This window comes from Armigeres subalbatus, chromosome 2, assembly GCF_024139115.2.
Source record: "Armigeres subalbatus isolate Guangzhou_Male chromosome 2, GZ_Asu_2, whole genome shotgun sequence".
Lineage (NCBI taxonomy): Eukaryota > Metazoa > Arthropoda > Insecta > Diptera > Culicidae > Armigeres > Armigeres subalbatus.
This window is the reverse complement of record NC_085140.1, coordinates 247396327-247411638: the sequence shown is the minus strand read 5'-3', so window position 1 is coordinate 247411638 and position 15312 is coordinate 247396327.

Sequence of the window (15312 nt, the reverse complement as noted above, 5' to 3'; positions counted from 1 at the left end):
AGGCCCGGAAGCCTCCTTCCAAGGGGCCAGGAAGCCTTTCCTTTCAAGAAACCCGGAAACCTCCTTTCCAGAGGCCCTGAAGCCTCCTTCAAAGAGGCCCGGGAGCCTCCTTTCAAGAGGCTCGGAAGCCTCTCTTCAAGGGGCCAGAAGCCTCCTTTCAAGAGGCCAGGAAGCCTCCTTTCAAGAGGCCAGAAGCCACCTTTCAAGAGGCCCGGACGCCTCCTTTCAAGAGGCCCAGAAGCCTCCTTTCAAGAGGACCAGAAGCCTCCTTTCAAGAGGCCCAGCAGCCTCCTTTCAAGAGGCCCAGAAGCCCCTTTCAAGAGGCCAGGAAGCCTCCTTTCAAGAGGCCCGGAAGCCTCCTTTCAAGAGGCCAGGAAGCCTCCTTCCAAGAGGTCAGCAAGCCTTCTTTCAAGAGGCCCGGAAGCCTTCTTTCAAGAGGCCCGGAAGCCTCCTTTCAAGAGGCCCGGAAGCCTCCTTTCAAGAGGCCCGGAAGCCTCCTTTCACGAGGCCCGGAAGCCTCCTTTCAAAAGGCAATTGAGATTTTAATCCTCAAACAAGACCATTTTATTTGAAATTTAATGCCTGGTTTCATATTTATTTCTACCAGTGTACATACGAGAGAGGTACCATCAATGTTAGGTGGCTAAATCAGCTAGAAATGAACTAATTCATATGATTATAAAGCTGAGTTTGAACTCAAGATGAATATAGAGACATAATATAAAAAAATAATCGATTTCATCATGCTGGATTTTGAAATTATTTTGAACCCTAACTTGATGGTAATATAATTATTATAAGCCTGTCAATAAAAAAGTTACTGCTTTTCTTCTTGGAATTCTTAAAATCAATACTTCTCAATCCAACCGTCCTTATAATCTATAAATAACTTGGCGCAACATAAATGTTACACTTGTACCTAACATAAATCAAACTGGACAATAGGAAAATAGTAATCAATGAATACAATCTATATTGCAATCTAACTGATTGAGACAACATGTTGAATAATATGTTAAGAAAATGTTTCTGAATAAAATTTTCAATCTGAAGCTTCCATTTGAGAGACGCGAATGCCTTTTCTGAAAAGGTCAGTAGCTTCGTTGCAAGAGGCCCGGAAGCCTTCTTTCAAGAGGCCCGGAAGCCTCCTTTCAAGAGGCCCGGAAGCCTCCTTTCAAGAGGCCCGGAAGCCTCCTTTCAAGAGGCCCGGACGCCTCCTTTCAAGAGGCCCGGAAGCCTCCTTTCAAGAGGCCCGGAAGCCTCCTTTCAAGAGGCCCGGAAGCCTCCTTTCAAGAGGCCCGGAAGCCTCCTTTCAACGGGCCCAGATGCCTCTTTTCGAGAGGCCCGGAAGCCTCCTTTCAAGAGGCCCGGAAGCCTCCTTTCAAGAGGCCCGGAAGCCTCCTTTCAAGAGGCCCGGAAGCCTCCTTTCACAAGGCCGGAAGCCTCCTTTCACCAGGCCAGGAAGCCTCCTTTCAAGAGGCCAGAAGCCTCCCTTCACGAGGCCCGGAAGCCTCCTTTCAAGAGGCCCGGAAGCCTCCTTTCAAGAGGCCCAGAAGCCTCCTTTCACGAGGCCCGGAAGCCTCCTTTCACGAGGCCCGGAAGCCTCCATTCAAGAGGCCCGGAAGCCTCCTTTCAAGAGGCACGGAAGCCTCCTTCCAAGAGGCATGGAAGCCCCTTTTCAAGAGGCACGGAAGCCTCCTTTCAAGAGGCACAGAAGCCTCCTTTTAAGAGGTCCAGAAGCCTCCTTTCAAGAGGTCCGGAAGCTTTCTTTCAAGAGGCCCGGAAGCCTCCTTTCAAGAGGCCCGGAAGCCTACTTTCAAGGGGCCCGGAAGCCTCCTTTCAAGAGGCCCGGAAGCCTCCTTTCAAGAGGCCTGAAGCCTCCTTTCAAGAGGCCTGAAGCCTCCTTTCAAGAGGCCCGGAAGCCTCCTTTCAAGAGGCCAGAAGCCTCCTTTCAAGTGGCCAAGAAGACTCCTTTCAAGAGGACCGGAAGCCTCCTTTCAAGAGGCCAGGAAGCCTCCTTTCAAGAGGCCCGGAAGCCTCCTTTCAAGAGGCCCGGAAGCCTCCTTTCAAGAGGCCGGAAGCCTCCTTTCAAGAGGCCCAGAAGCCTCCTTTCAAGAGACTCAGAAGCCTCCTTTCAAGAGGCCCGGAAGCCTCCTTTCACGAGGCCCGGAAGCCTCCTTTCACGACGCCGGAAGCCTCCTTTCAAGAGGCCCGGAAGCCTCCTTTCAAGAGGCCCGGAAGCCTCCTTTCAAGAGGCCCGGAAGCCTCCTTTCAAGAGGCCCGGAAGCCTCCTTTCAAGAGGCCCGAAGGCCGCCTATCACGAGGCCCGGAGGCCTCCTTTCAAGAGGCCGGAAGCCTCCTTTCAAGAGGCCCGGAAGCCTCCTTTCAAGAGGCCCGGAAGCCTCCTTTCAAGAGGCCCGGAAGCCTCCTTTCAAGAGGCCCGGAAGCCTCCTTTCAAGAGGCCCGGAAGCCTCCTTTCAAGAGGCCCAGAAGCCTCCTTTCAAGAGGCCCAGAAGCCTCCTTTCAAGAGGCTCAGAAGCCTCCTTTCAAGAGGCTCAGAAGCCTCCTTTCAAGAGGCTCAGAAGCCTCCTTTCAAGAGGCTCAGAAGCCTCCTTTCAAGAGGCCCAGAAGCCTCCTTTCATGAGGCTCGGAAGCCTCCTTTCAAGAGGCTCGGAAGCCTCCTCTCAAGAGGCTCGGAAGCCTCCTTTGAAGAAATTCGGAAGCCTCCTTCCCAGAGGCTCGGAAGCCTCCTTTCAAAAGGGTCGGAAGCCTCCATGCAAGAGGCTCGGAAGCCTTCTTTCAAGAGGCTCGCAAGCCTCATTTCAAGAGGATCAGAAGCCTCCTTTCGAGAGGCTCGGAAGCCTCCTTTCAAGAGGCTCGGAAGCCTCCTTTCAAGAGGCTCGGAAGCCTCCTTTCAAGAGGCTCGGAAGCCTCCTTTCAAGAGGCTCGGAAGCCTCCTTTCAAGAGGCTCGGAAGTCTCCTTTCAAAAGGCAATTGAGATTTTAATCCTCAAACAAGACCATTTTATTTGAAATTTAATGCCTGGTTTCATATTTATTTCTACCAGTGTACATACGAGAGAGGTACCATCAATGTTAGGTGGCTAAATCAGCTAGAAATGAACTAATTTATATGATTATAAAGCTGAGTTTGAACTCAAGATGAATATAGAGACATAATATAAAAAAATAATCGATTTCATCATGCTGGATTTTGAAATTATTTTGAACCCTAACTTGATGGTAATATAATTATTATAAGCCTGTCAATGAAAAAGTTACTGCTTTTCTTCTTGGAATTCTTAAAATCAATACTTCTCAATCCAACCGTCCTTATAATCTATAAATAACTTGGCGCAACATAAATGTTACACTTGTACCTAACATAAATCAAACTGGACAATAGGAAAATAGTAATCAATGAATACATATAAGGAATCATACAGTTCCAGGGGGACACAGCTTCCGACCAGCTGTTGACGGCAGGAAAGGGGCAGTCTAACTTTTCGCCATTTCGTCACACTCCGATTCGCGCCCCTCTGCTCTACCGCTACTACCGGCAGTCAATTCCGTTAATCCGCCTCAGACGCAACCAGCCACCATGACCAAGGAAAAGAAAAACGATAAAAACATAATGAACTAATTGTCCTTTGGGACCGATCTATTTGCTGAGAATTTCCAACAGGCGGGAATTTGACACCGTCGGAATCGGGACTAGGCGCCTCCGGGCCGACTGAAATCCGATACAAATGACCGCAAATTACATGAGATCCCTTGGTGAAAGCCACCCGAGCGTTCGGGCAAGTGTCACTAAATAATCTTCTTATGGAGGTTTTGACACGAACGGCTTGAAGACGACTTTTCCCTCCTTCGATTTTCCACGGGTTTTCTTTGCTAATTCAATTTAGTTCAAAATTCAAATGGAAGGAACGACCAAGTCGCTTGACCAAATCAAAGTTCATGGGCCACCGAAAGGGTTCATCGACAAATCAGACCAAGTTACGGGCAATTAGCAAAGTAAAAAATCTCCTATTTTTTGCGAGGAAGTTTATTTCCATTCAGGAATATAGGCTGACATCTCCGAAGCAATAAATATCCATCTCCCGCTTATCGTGTTTTCCATTGTCCAGTTCGAGCATTAGTTAGCTTGCCGGTCGACCATTGCGTCCATCCACATAGCAGTAGTACTCCGTGACGTGGACATTGTCATACAAATACGTTGATACCTAGGAGAGAATATCCGCCGGAGACACCCGGAGTCAGTTGTGGCCTGCGCTTGGGAAACCCATTTGGTCAATTTTTATGGACTGGAATGTGATAATGCGCATCTGCATTCATATGTAGGTATTCATTCCGCACCAGAAGTTGAATGGCAGTCCCGATTGGCACTGTAGCAGAACACATTTATCGTCGGAGAACTATGGTAGAAGTGTGCCATTCGGGTCTATAGTTTGTTTACAATTCAATCTGCGATCTACGGTTTATTTATGTTTATTGCCTCTGCCCGTGTGCTTCATCATTTGTTCATAGCGATTTGATGCGCCGATTCCGCCTATAATTTGAAAGCATTTTTTTTCGTTTTCGAAGTCCTGCCAAATCGAAGCTATAACGCTTTCAATTGTGAGAACTATTACCACCAATCTCTTTTTACATTTGAATGAGACGCACAGAAAAGTTATGATAATTAATGTGAACACACACGAAATTTATGTAATTTTTAATCATTATGTAAATTTATATTAGTAGAAAATGTATTTTCAATTGAATCAGTTGCACTATATACTGCATTACGCCTTATAAAACTGACCAATAAGATGAACGCAGAATAGTGCAGACAATTGTTTATTCAGTATGTCGTAATGCATTCGAAATAAAAAAAACTAATCAGACTAAAAAGACTACGAAGACTAAGAAGACTTAAAAGACTAACAAGACTAAAAAGACTACGAAGACTAAGAAGATTAAGAAGACTAAGAAAAAATAAGAAAACTAAGAAGACTAAGAAGTCTAAGAAGACTAAGAAGGCAAAGAAGACTAAGAAGACTAAAGACTAGGAAGACTAAGAAGCAGGGATTGAACTTATCATTTCATTATCATTTAGTATTCAGCCAATAACTCATTTCAGAGGCGGAATTCCAAAAAGTGTTGTATGGTGGACGTCCATTGCTGATTCCCCTCTACAACTTTGTCTAAGGGTACATTGCTCTATGTCTAATGTTCACAGCGGGAAACGCTAGTATCATTTTATATACTAAACGATATTAACACTTATTATCATTTAGTATATTGAGTTAATATTTGACATATGTAAAACATTTAAATACACGACGTTATTCGTTGAAATTAACATTTTAAAATCTTACTGAATTCGCCTATATAGTAGACCCCCTGGGGTTCATAGTAGGAAATTTCTTCCCTATAGTCGACACTTCATTTAAATTTCATGTTCCATTTCGGAACCTATATCTTCCCTATAATGGACCCCCCAAAATATTCCTATGATGGACACTATTGCGTTTATTTTTTATAGAATTGTAAAAAATCATCTAATTTTACTCTCCATAGCATTTCCAATGCATGTAATAAAATCTCGCTTAACTTTTCAAAAGGACCTAAGTAACATTTTATTCATGATTCAATTTGAATATTGCAATCAACAGACCAATATGAAAGCTTTTGATTGCAGTACTCAAATTAATTAATGGGCCCTCCTTAGCCGTGCGGTAAGACGCGCGGCTACAAAGCAAGACCATGCTGAGGGTGGCTGGGTTCGATTCCCGGTGCCGGTCTAGGCAATTTTCGGATTGGAAATTGTCTCGACTTCCCGTAAAGGCATAAAAGTATCATCGTGCTAGCCTCATGATATACGAATGCAAAAATGGTAACCTGGCTTAGAAACCTCGCAGTTAATAACTGTGGAAGTGCTTAATGAACACTAAGCTGCGAGGCGGCTCTGTCCCAGTGTGGGGATGTAATGCCAATAAGAAGAAGAAGACTCAAATTAATCATGAAAAAATGTTATTTAGGTCCTTTTGAAAAGTTAAGCGAGAAATCATAGGACTGTAAGGTAGGTTCTCCCTATGGAATTTCATAGCGAAAGGTTTACATTGTGCTGTAATAATGCAAAAATGGCTGGAGGTTCCACTATTCGTTGGGGGTCCACTATTGGGCACTTTACCCTATACTGATTCACTTGTTTAGCGATTGAATGGTTTTCAATTTTCTCTATGGGTCAATATCATTAGCCTAAAACCGATCACCGCATAATTTAACTCACTCATTACTGCAAGCGCATGAATTGTTCTCCACATCCACATAAACACCGCATATTAGAAGGCCATCCACATTTTCACGGTGGGACCGTATCTATTCCCAGGACCGCCGCTCGTTCGTTCGGTTTGTTCGCTCGCTGTTGACTTTTCATCAACTGTAGTAGTTGAATGTAACTGACTGATAATTAAACAGCAGCAGAAAGGGTTAACTTTCCCGGCTCTGGTTCGAGCTGCTCCTTTCCTAGCGCTGATTGTTTGATTTGGAGTGGTTTTCCCCTTTTTCGGCAACGGTGGCGTTACTTCGCGGTTATTCGGTTCGCCGGATTGCACTTTGCGGGAAACCTGTGTAAACTTCCAAGGGATGCGATTCTGGCAACTGAAAAGAGCGATGGAATTAGCAGATGGGTATCTACGTATTCATCTAGATTGAAGTGATCCACGAGCCATATTCGTTGTTTGCTTTACAGCAAAGATTAAATAAATACGATGAATAAAGATGTAAACATATTACAATCTCAGGACATTTGAAAATGATATTCATATTATCATTTTATTAGAAAAATTTATTAGACAAATAACAAATAGAGCAAGGAAGTTAGTAATACAAAGAGCTAGAAGACATTACTCCAAACATGGTATATTAAATATTTATTTAAAATATATAGTATAATCAATTACGTCCCCAATTAATTAGTTGAACAGTTTTAATATTCAGATTTGGGCAGGTGAATTTTGCTTACGGCCTTTTAAACTTTAATATGTTTCCGTTTCGTATTTTATCCAAGTCCAAATTTTTGATGACTACTAAGTTCGATAGACTTCGATAGATTTTTTCAGGGGGGTTTGAAATAACCCTGGCGATTGAACGCAAAGGCTAAGCCGTGTAAGTACCACATGACATAAAAATAAGTTAATGATAGATATAGCTTAGAAATCGCACAGTTAATAAAACCTAGAAAGTGCTCAATAAGCACTAATCTTCGAGGTGGTAATGTCCCAGTTCGGAGATGTTATGTCAGTAGAAAGAGGATAAAAGCGCTGGTAAGAACAAGTTCCTCTTCGTTCCTGGCGCAAGATTTATTAATATTCAATACCTCGTTTTTCAATTTCGGATGTTCTGCACTCAGTGGCACAGCTTGAAAACAGACGGTTCTGGCAGATGTGGGAAAAAGTGTTTTCCGATCATAAATTATATTTTTTCATTGGCTAGAAGAAAACTATTACTTTTCGTCTGAGATTTGCTTCTTATTGTCTGTTAGTCGACTGTTTGGATTAGTACCGGAGGTGGAAAACGAAAAGGGAAAACAAGCTGTCGAATTATTCGCCTTGGCCAGTCTGATGCTGAATCGCTTCCAAAGTTTTTATTTCATGTGGACTTTTTGTGTACTCTAGTACAACTGGTCGATTGTTTGGGTGTTCCCTCGAACTATCACTGCGTCGATATCAGTCGAATTAATAAAAATAAACTATCGCTCTACCATTCGGAACCCAGTCGCTGCTGGGAGAAATATGGCTTTTTAATAACGCATAAAATTATGCATGACAAGAGATGCCATCAAGTGCTGAACAAATTTTTAACGATTTTCTAAGTGCCACCACTTGAGCGTCGACACAACCTTGGAATGGGGAGCCCAACAATTGCCAGTCTGTCACACATATTCCTTTTTTTGGATTTTCTCTTTTGTTATCTAATATTTCCCGCTGGCGGATGAGCGAGGACCCATATCTTTCCCAACCGATCACTGCTCTTCACCATGTTCCTATTGAGCGCGCGGGATTGTGCTCGTGACATTTATAACCTGGCAAACTTTATTTTTAATAAATTCACCCCGCATGACTTTGCACAGCGCACAGGGTTGTGGGTTGGGAAGGATAGAATCATGGCACAGGATGAGCCCTTCCGGATCATACCGACCGCAGAGTGATGTCAACAAATACCCGGGAGACAATTGTTTGCTGTTTGTCTCAAAGGTTTCAGAATGGGGTAAATGCGATGGAATGAGCAATGTTCCTAAAATGCACGTGAGTTATCGTTATTTGTGGTAGCGGGATGATGATGGGGACTACTATAATTCATTGTGAATCAAATTTCGATTCATTTTTGCTTTTCTCGTTCACTAAGTGTACCGAAAGGCTATATATAGCATATATGCTCGCTCCAAAAACAAACTTTTCTTATGAGGCCTGGAAACCCATAGTGTCATATACATATGCCAAATGACTCAGTTCGGCGAATTGAAGTGATATCTGTGCGTATGTAAGTATGTGTGTATTGTGCGCAAAATGTCACTCATTTTTCCGACCCTGATTCGTAATCGTAACCGGTGGGCCAGATCGGACTAACGCCTCAAAAGTTATGGCCAAAATACTATATATTTTTTAAAATGCACAATAAAGGTCTAGTCTAGTCTAGTCTACACATACACACAGCCAGTTCGTGAAAGAATCATGAAAAGCGATACATTTGTTATTACTTTTCTTGTCAATATTTACCTATATTAGTACCTACATCATAAAATTAGTAGTTTCTTTCTTTCTTTATTTCTTTATTTAGTAGTTAAACATAAAAGCTGTCAGGGCTTTGGGACAGAATGTCGAAAGACAAAAGGTCGAAGGACAAAAGGTCGACGGACAAAAGGTCGAAGAGACAAAAGGTCGATGGGACAAAAGGTCGAAGGGACAAAAGGTCGAAAGGACAAAAGGTCGACGGGACAAAAGGTCGAGGGGACAAAACGTCGACGGGACAAAAGGTCGAAGGGACAAAAGGTCGAAGGGACAAAAAGTCGAATGGACAAAATTTAAAAATCTATAATTCTGTATACATGAAAAATACTAAATATACGACAAGTTTGAAAACATGTTTCTGAAAAAAAATTAGCTTGTTACATTTCCCAGAGATTTCTCCTTCTTTATTTCATGGGCAGTTCTTTAACCACACACCAAAAAGTTATGAATATTACAGGTGATGTATTTCAATAAAATGACACAAAACCACATGACATAAACAGAATCGTATATTTTTCAATGTCAGATGATTTAAAACTACATGCCACGGAACCTAAACACAGCACCCGCTGCAACGCACCTAGCGCACAAGCAGTTAATGACTTGATGCAGTGAAATACTTGTTCAGTGCAAATCGTGGAACCAGTTTTACTTCAATCATCCCTCTTTCAACAAACGGAGATAGCTAAGTGGTAGCGTGTTGGGCTCTCACTCAGCGGACTTATGTTCGATTCTCGTTCTGATCAATCAATTTTTTTGTCAATAAATTTGTGATGTAAAATTAGAATACCACCTAACTTTACGTCAAAAATGACGCTCGTATATGTCGGTGTCACAAGAAGGGCACAAGAAGGCGAGGTGCGCAGCGGGCAAGGTGGATCGATCAGGTGGAAGATGACTTGCGGACCCTCCGTAGACTGCGTGGTTGGCGACGTGTAGCCATGGACCGAGCCGAATGGAGAAGACTCTTATATACCGCACAGGCCACTTCGGCCTTAGTCTGATTAAATAATAAAATAATATGTCGGTGTCACAGCACCTAAAATTACATGATTATTTTTAGGTGTGCAATTTACGGTGAATATTCAACAGCCAGGGCGAGCATTGTATGATTTTGATTAGTTCTCGGGACGAGAACTGAAAAATTAAAACTTGTTAGATCGTGCTCTTGTAACACGTGTCGCTACGAGTGCATGTTTCAGTGAAATACGTTGGTTTTGGTATCTTTGATTCAGTGTCGTATAATTAATTATTACACCAACGCGACTTCCTATACATTCCTATACATTACATTCCGATGTCGATCATGGAGAATCAGAAGTCTCTTGTATAAATGTGTGTCAAATTCATTTTCCACTCATCATCATGTATTAGATGGGAATATTATTGGTTTTAATTCAACGTGACGTTATTATTGGTTTTAAATAAGAAATAAACACTGAATCATGTACACAAAGACTGGCCTTAAGCCGTACATAACAGTTTACATTATGCACATTATTCGGTGATTCAACCGTACGAATCATTTTAACACTCAAACATGCGTGATGTTGTATATTGCTCAACATTAACGAAAAATTTCTCTCATGGTACACAGCATGAACGATCCTGCATTAGTGTTTCAGGATAAAATCATGATTGTGCATATGCAAGCACTCGGAGTATTCGAGAAACGGGTGCTGAGGACCACCTTTGGCGGTGTACAAAAAGACGGTGTGTAGCGGCCAAAAATGAACCACGAGCAAGCCCAGCTCTTCGGCGAACCCAGTATCCAGAGGGTAGCTAAAGCCGGAAGGATACGATGGGCAGGGCATGTTGCAAGAATTCCGTACAACTACCCTGCAAAGATGGTGTTCGCTACCGATCCGGCAGATACGAGACGGCATGGAGCACAGCGAGCGAGGTGGGCAGACCAAGTGTAAAACGACTTGGCGAGCGTAGGGCGCATTCGAGGCTGGAGAGATGCGGTATCGAACCGTGAGTTAACGTCGTTGCCGACCGGACTTTGTGAATTTCCATTTCCATGTAGTTAAGTTATCAGTTGGTTGTGTACAGTGAAGGTAGTGAGAAGTTTAATTTTTTTTAAACAGAACTCCGTGTTCTCGAATTATTAACTCGTGTATTGTGGCGTCAAATTGTTGATTCAGTGGTTTCTGTTTAGATGTAAGCTAAATAAATGAATGAATGTGCTTATGCATATTGCATATTAGTGATAGAGTTTTGTGTAGAAATTAGAGTCTGTAGGTCGGCTATCTGAATCGCTCGAAAGGGTCTTATATTACATTTTCCTTGTGCTGAATTTGTTAAAAACATGGGCCAATCTGACCCTTATTTGGCCAAGTGTCACCCCCGATGACGGTACTCACATCATAGTTTTCATTTGTTTTGTTCTCAATACTATAGCTTTTCAATTTTAACCAATTTTGTAATTTCGACCTTTTGTCCCTTCGACTTTTTGTCCTTTCGACATTTTGTCCCGTCGACCTTTTGTCCATTCGACCTTTTGACCCGTCGACCTTTTGTCCCTTCGACCTTTTGTCCATTCGACCTTTTGTCCTTCGACCTTTTGTCTGTCGACCTTTTGTCCCTCGACCTTTTGTCACAGATTCGCTGTCAGTCAACTGTGCAGCGTTGTTTGGGGAAGTGCTATATTAGTGTAATAAACATTTTCATTTCCCCATACTATTTTTTATGCAAACAACGATGATGTACGATGTAAAGCTAATATAATTAATAAGTGTTAACTAAAAGTAACTGAACCATGTTAACCATGTGTAGCTACTATTTGAGTAAGGATTAAAAGGTATAGACTCCAGTCGATTTTGGCAACATCCAACTTTGACATCATTCGATTTTGGTAATAGGGGAACTGCACCATTTCCATCTCACTGAACATATATGCATCTCATCGCAAATCAAAGAAATTCAGTCGGTTCTTGAAAACAGATGCAGAGATGTTGTAGTCAAAAAGCCAGTACACTTTGTTGAATTCTCTGGTTATTGCAGTGATGGGTTCGTTGAGTCCATAGTATGTTCTCCGAAAATCAGTTCTCAATGGATCTCTCGGTCATATAGTAATTGGTGGAGCGTTAAAGTTTATTTTTTTTTTGATATACGGAACATCAACCACAGCTAACAATAGTTTCACTGGACTCTCGTCGATCTCGTAATGATTTCATAGCAAGGGCACTGCAACGTGTTTCATACGAAGACATATTTGCAATATTATTCCACGGTAGTAATCTTAAAGCATATCTTGTAAATTTTGGTTAAATGACTTCTATTCGCCTTATCCAGATATCAGCATAGGAGCACCAAACCACACTAGCAGTTTCGAGCGTGGAACGAACGAGCGAATAGTAAAGCGGCCGTAAGCAAAAAAGTTCGAAATTAATTTATTGGCGTTTTTCGGTGATAAAGGTTCTAAAAATTCACGAGATGATCGCATAATAAATCCTACACAGAAAAAAAATCCGTGGTGAAAATTACTATTTTGTAGACTACGCTCTGTTTTTAAAACAACCATGAAATTTCAATTAATTTTACCACTGTTTAAGAAATATTCACCACTGTTGCAGTTCATATGACAACATTCCGCATGGACCACAGTTGATTTTTACTGCGCGCATGGTAAAATCAAACGGGTTTGTTATCTGCTGAAAATCGTCGATGCATATTCTTAAAATAACCCTCGGAATGGTAGTTTCGACTGCAATATTTTTTTGCGTGTAGGGTCCTGTTTGCTTTAGCAATAATGCACGAGTAGTGATCACTAAGGGTATGCGATAACACAATTCTTCTTGACGAAACGAAACGAAATTAAAAATGCTATTGTTGGTTCGAAACGAAACGATAAGAAATTCCGATACTTCGAAATAAAACGTCCATTTGATTCGTAACGAAACGAAATTTAATTTTTTTTTGCGCGGAATTTTTATTGAATAGTTTTTTTGTTGCATAATAAAATAAATAAAAAAAATCGTGGTTAAAATTAATTTTGGTTTATGTTTTTAAAGTCAAATATTGTTACCCAAATGCCATAGGGCACTGCACGGACTGCTTTGTCTCTTTTTCGCTGCAAAGAAATTAGAAAACAACAAGGCCAGTAAACGTCAAACTTTATGAAGAACGAAAGAGAAAGATATTCATCTGTGTAGTGCCCTATAGCGAGAATCTAGCTTAATTTTACAAAAGGACATAAGTAACAAATTAGTTTTGGGCCTTCATCACTTCACCTCTCGCTGCACGTAAAAAAATAACCTTATATGTTATGGCAAAAAACCATTCGAAAATACTTATACTCTTCATTAAGCCACCTAAAGAATGATCCCATATCGAAAAGCTAATAACATTCATAAGTTAATGAAAAGTATAAGTTTCGGAATGTATGTGACTAATGCGATGTATAAGTATTTTCTTATACATATCATTAAGCACCTGCTTTGGCAAAAAAGTATTAGAAATATTAATAATAAATAACATTAAATTTTTTTACTTGTGGGAGATGGAGTAGGCTTTGACCAGGCAAGGCGTTTTTTTTCTCTGTCATTTTGCTCGATATTTTCAAAATATCAATTTTCGGACAACTACAGGAAGATATCAAGCCAACCACATCAAATGTTCAACTCTCACTTCAAGCGGCAACCCTAAACCAATTAGGTTCTGCAGCATCTGTACGTAACCTCAATCTGGTGAAAAATTAGTAGTACTTCTTGTTGGACTCAGGGGCAGCCAACCAATCACGAGCTCGACCGTTGTCGGAGTCAGTCGAAAGTACTACTGAACTGTCAAAAAAGTTCATTCGACGAGGACCGAATTCATTCGTGACGTCATGCTGCAGAACCTACACTCAAAATAATCCACACCAAGATGAATACACCACTAGGTGTTCCAATCTGCCAAATTCACGATTCGGCCATCTTGGATTTTAGTATGGGAGAGCCAGCCGGTTTGTTGTTGTTTTGCACTGAAAATGAATTTTTCACCCCCGCCTTCTTCTCTTCCACAAACTAAGCACATTGCAACACCTAGCTGTGTATTCATCTTGATCCACACTTCAATGTCACATAAAAAATCACGTAGATAGCACATAATGAACTTTCTCCTGACTTCATCTGTCGAAGGTAACAATTATTGGGACTTAGATAGAAATCAAATTGAAGATCAGTAATTGTTATTGTAGCTGCCCTGTGGATGTTACGTGAAAAACACGTAGATGTTCTCAGTGTTCATTCACAGTGTAGTTCACTCGGTGTTGTTGTTCGCTGTCATTTGTAATTGATTTGGATCCAAGAAGTCTAAAATAAATTTAGAAATTTATCACAAATAATATATAAAACAAGTGGTTTTAATATAGAAAATCGATGTTAATAGAACTTGCTAAATCTGTTCAGCTTCCTATTATACTGCAGAAATTGATCAAAAGGTATGTACAGCGTAACTTATTCTGATGTACATATAAATGAAATAATTTTACTCATATTTTTGTAGAAATTCAGAATTACTATTTACTATTACATACTATCTCTCTCTTTCTTCATTGGCATTACATCCCCCACTGGGACATTGCCGCCTCGCAGCTTAGTGTTCAATTAGCACTTCCACAGTTATTAACTGCGAGGTTTCTAAGCCAAGTTACCATTTCTGCATTCGTATATCATGAGGCTAACACGATGATACTTTTATGCCCAAGGAAGTCGAGACAATTTCCAATCCGAAAATTGTCTAGACCGGCACCGGGAATCGAACCCAGCCACCCTCAGCATGGTCTTGCTTTGTAGCCGCGCATCTTACCGCACGGCTAAGGAGGGCCCTATTACATACTATCATTTGAGGCAAATTATACATCAAGGAATCTTCATCTACGTATAAAACCAGCATCAATGGAAAGGCAGAGGCGGATAAAGCACACTTCTTTGTTTTCGATGTCTAGTAAATATATTTTATGCTACAAAGTTCTTGACGTATTTTAATTAATTGCATATTATTCGGCAACTCGGCCGTACGAAAACCATTTTTTTGTTAAATATCTTGGCTGTGCATATGCACAGCACATGTTTCGACATGGACAAATTGATATGAAATTTGCGAAAAAGAATCCACGTGTCTTGGAGGGACTCGAACCCTCAACCTCTTACTGAAATGATAAATCCTTGAAATCCAAATAAAATTACAATACTGATTTCGATAATGATCACCAAAACATCATTTGCTTTCTATCGGAACATAACATTGAACGCACCGGAAAAGTCACGTAGCTATTATGTGGTACTCCGGTAACACGATACGAGTTCACGAGTTCATTTGTCACCTACGGTTCACGTAGCTGCTACGTGAAAAGTATGATGGAAAAAAGCGACGTAGATTTTCACGTAACATTGACGTTTGGAATATTGTGAGTGTAATGGATCAAGCACCAACCACAACAAAAACGTCAATGACAGTGTAATGAACCAGCAATGAAGAAAAAACCATTTGCGTCTCCTTCAGCAAGGTTGAATGAGGCGTTAGGAGCAGTGGCGGTGATTCCAGTAGGG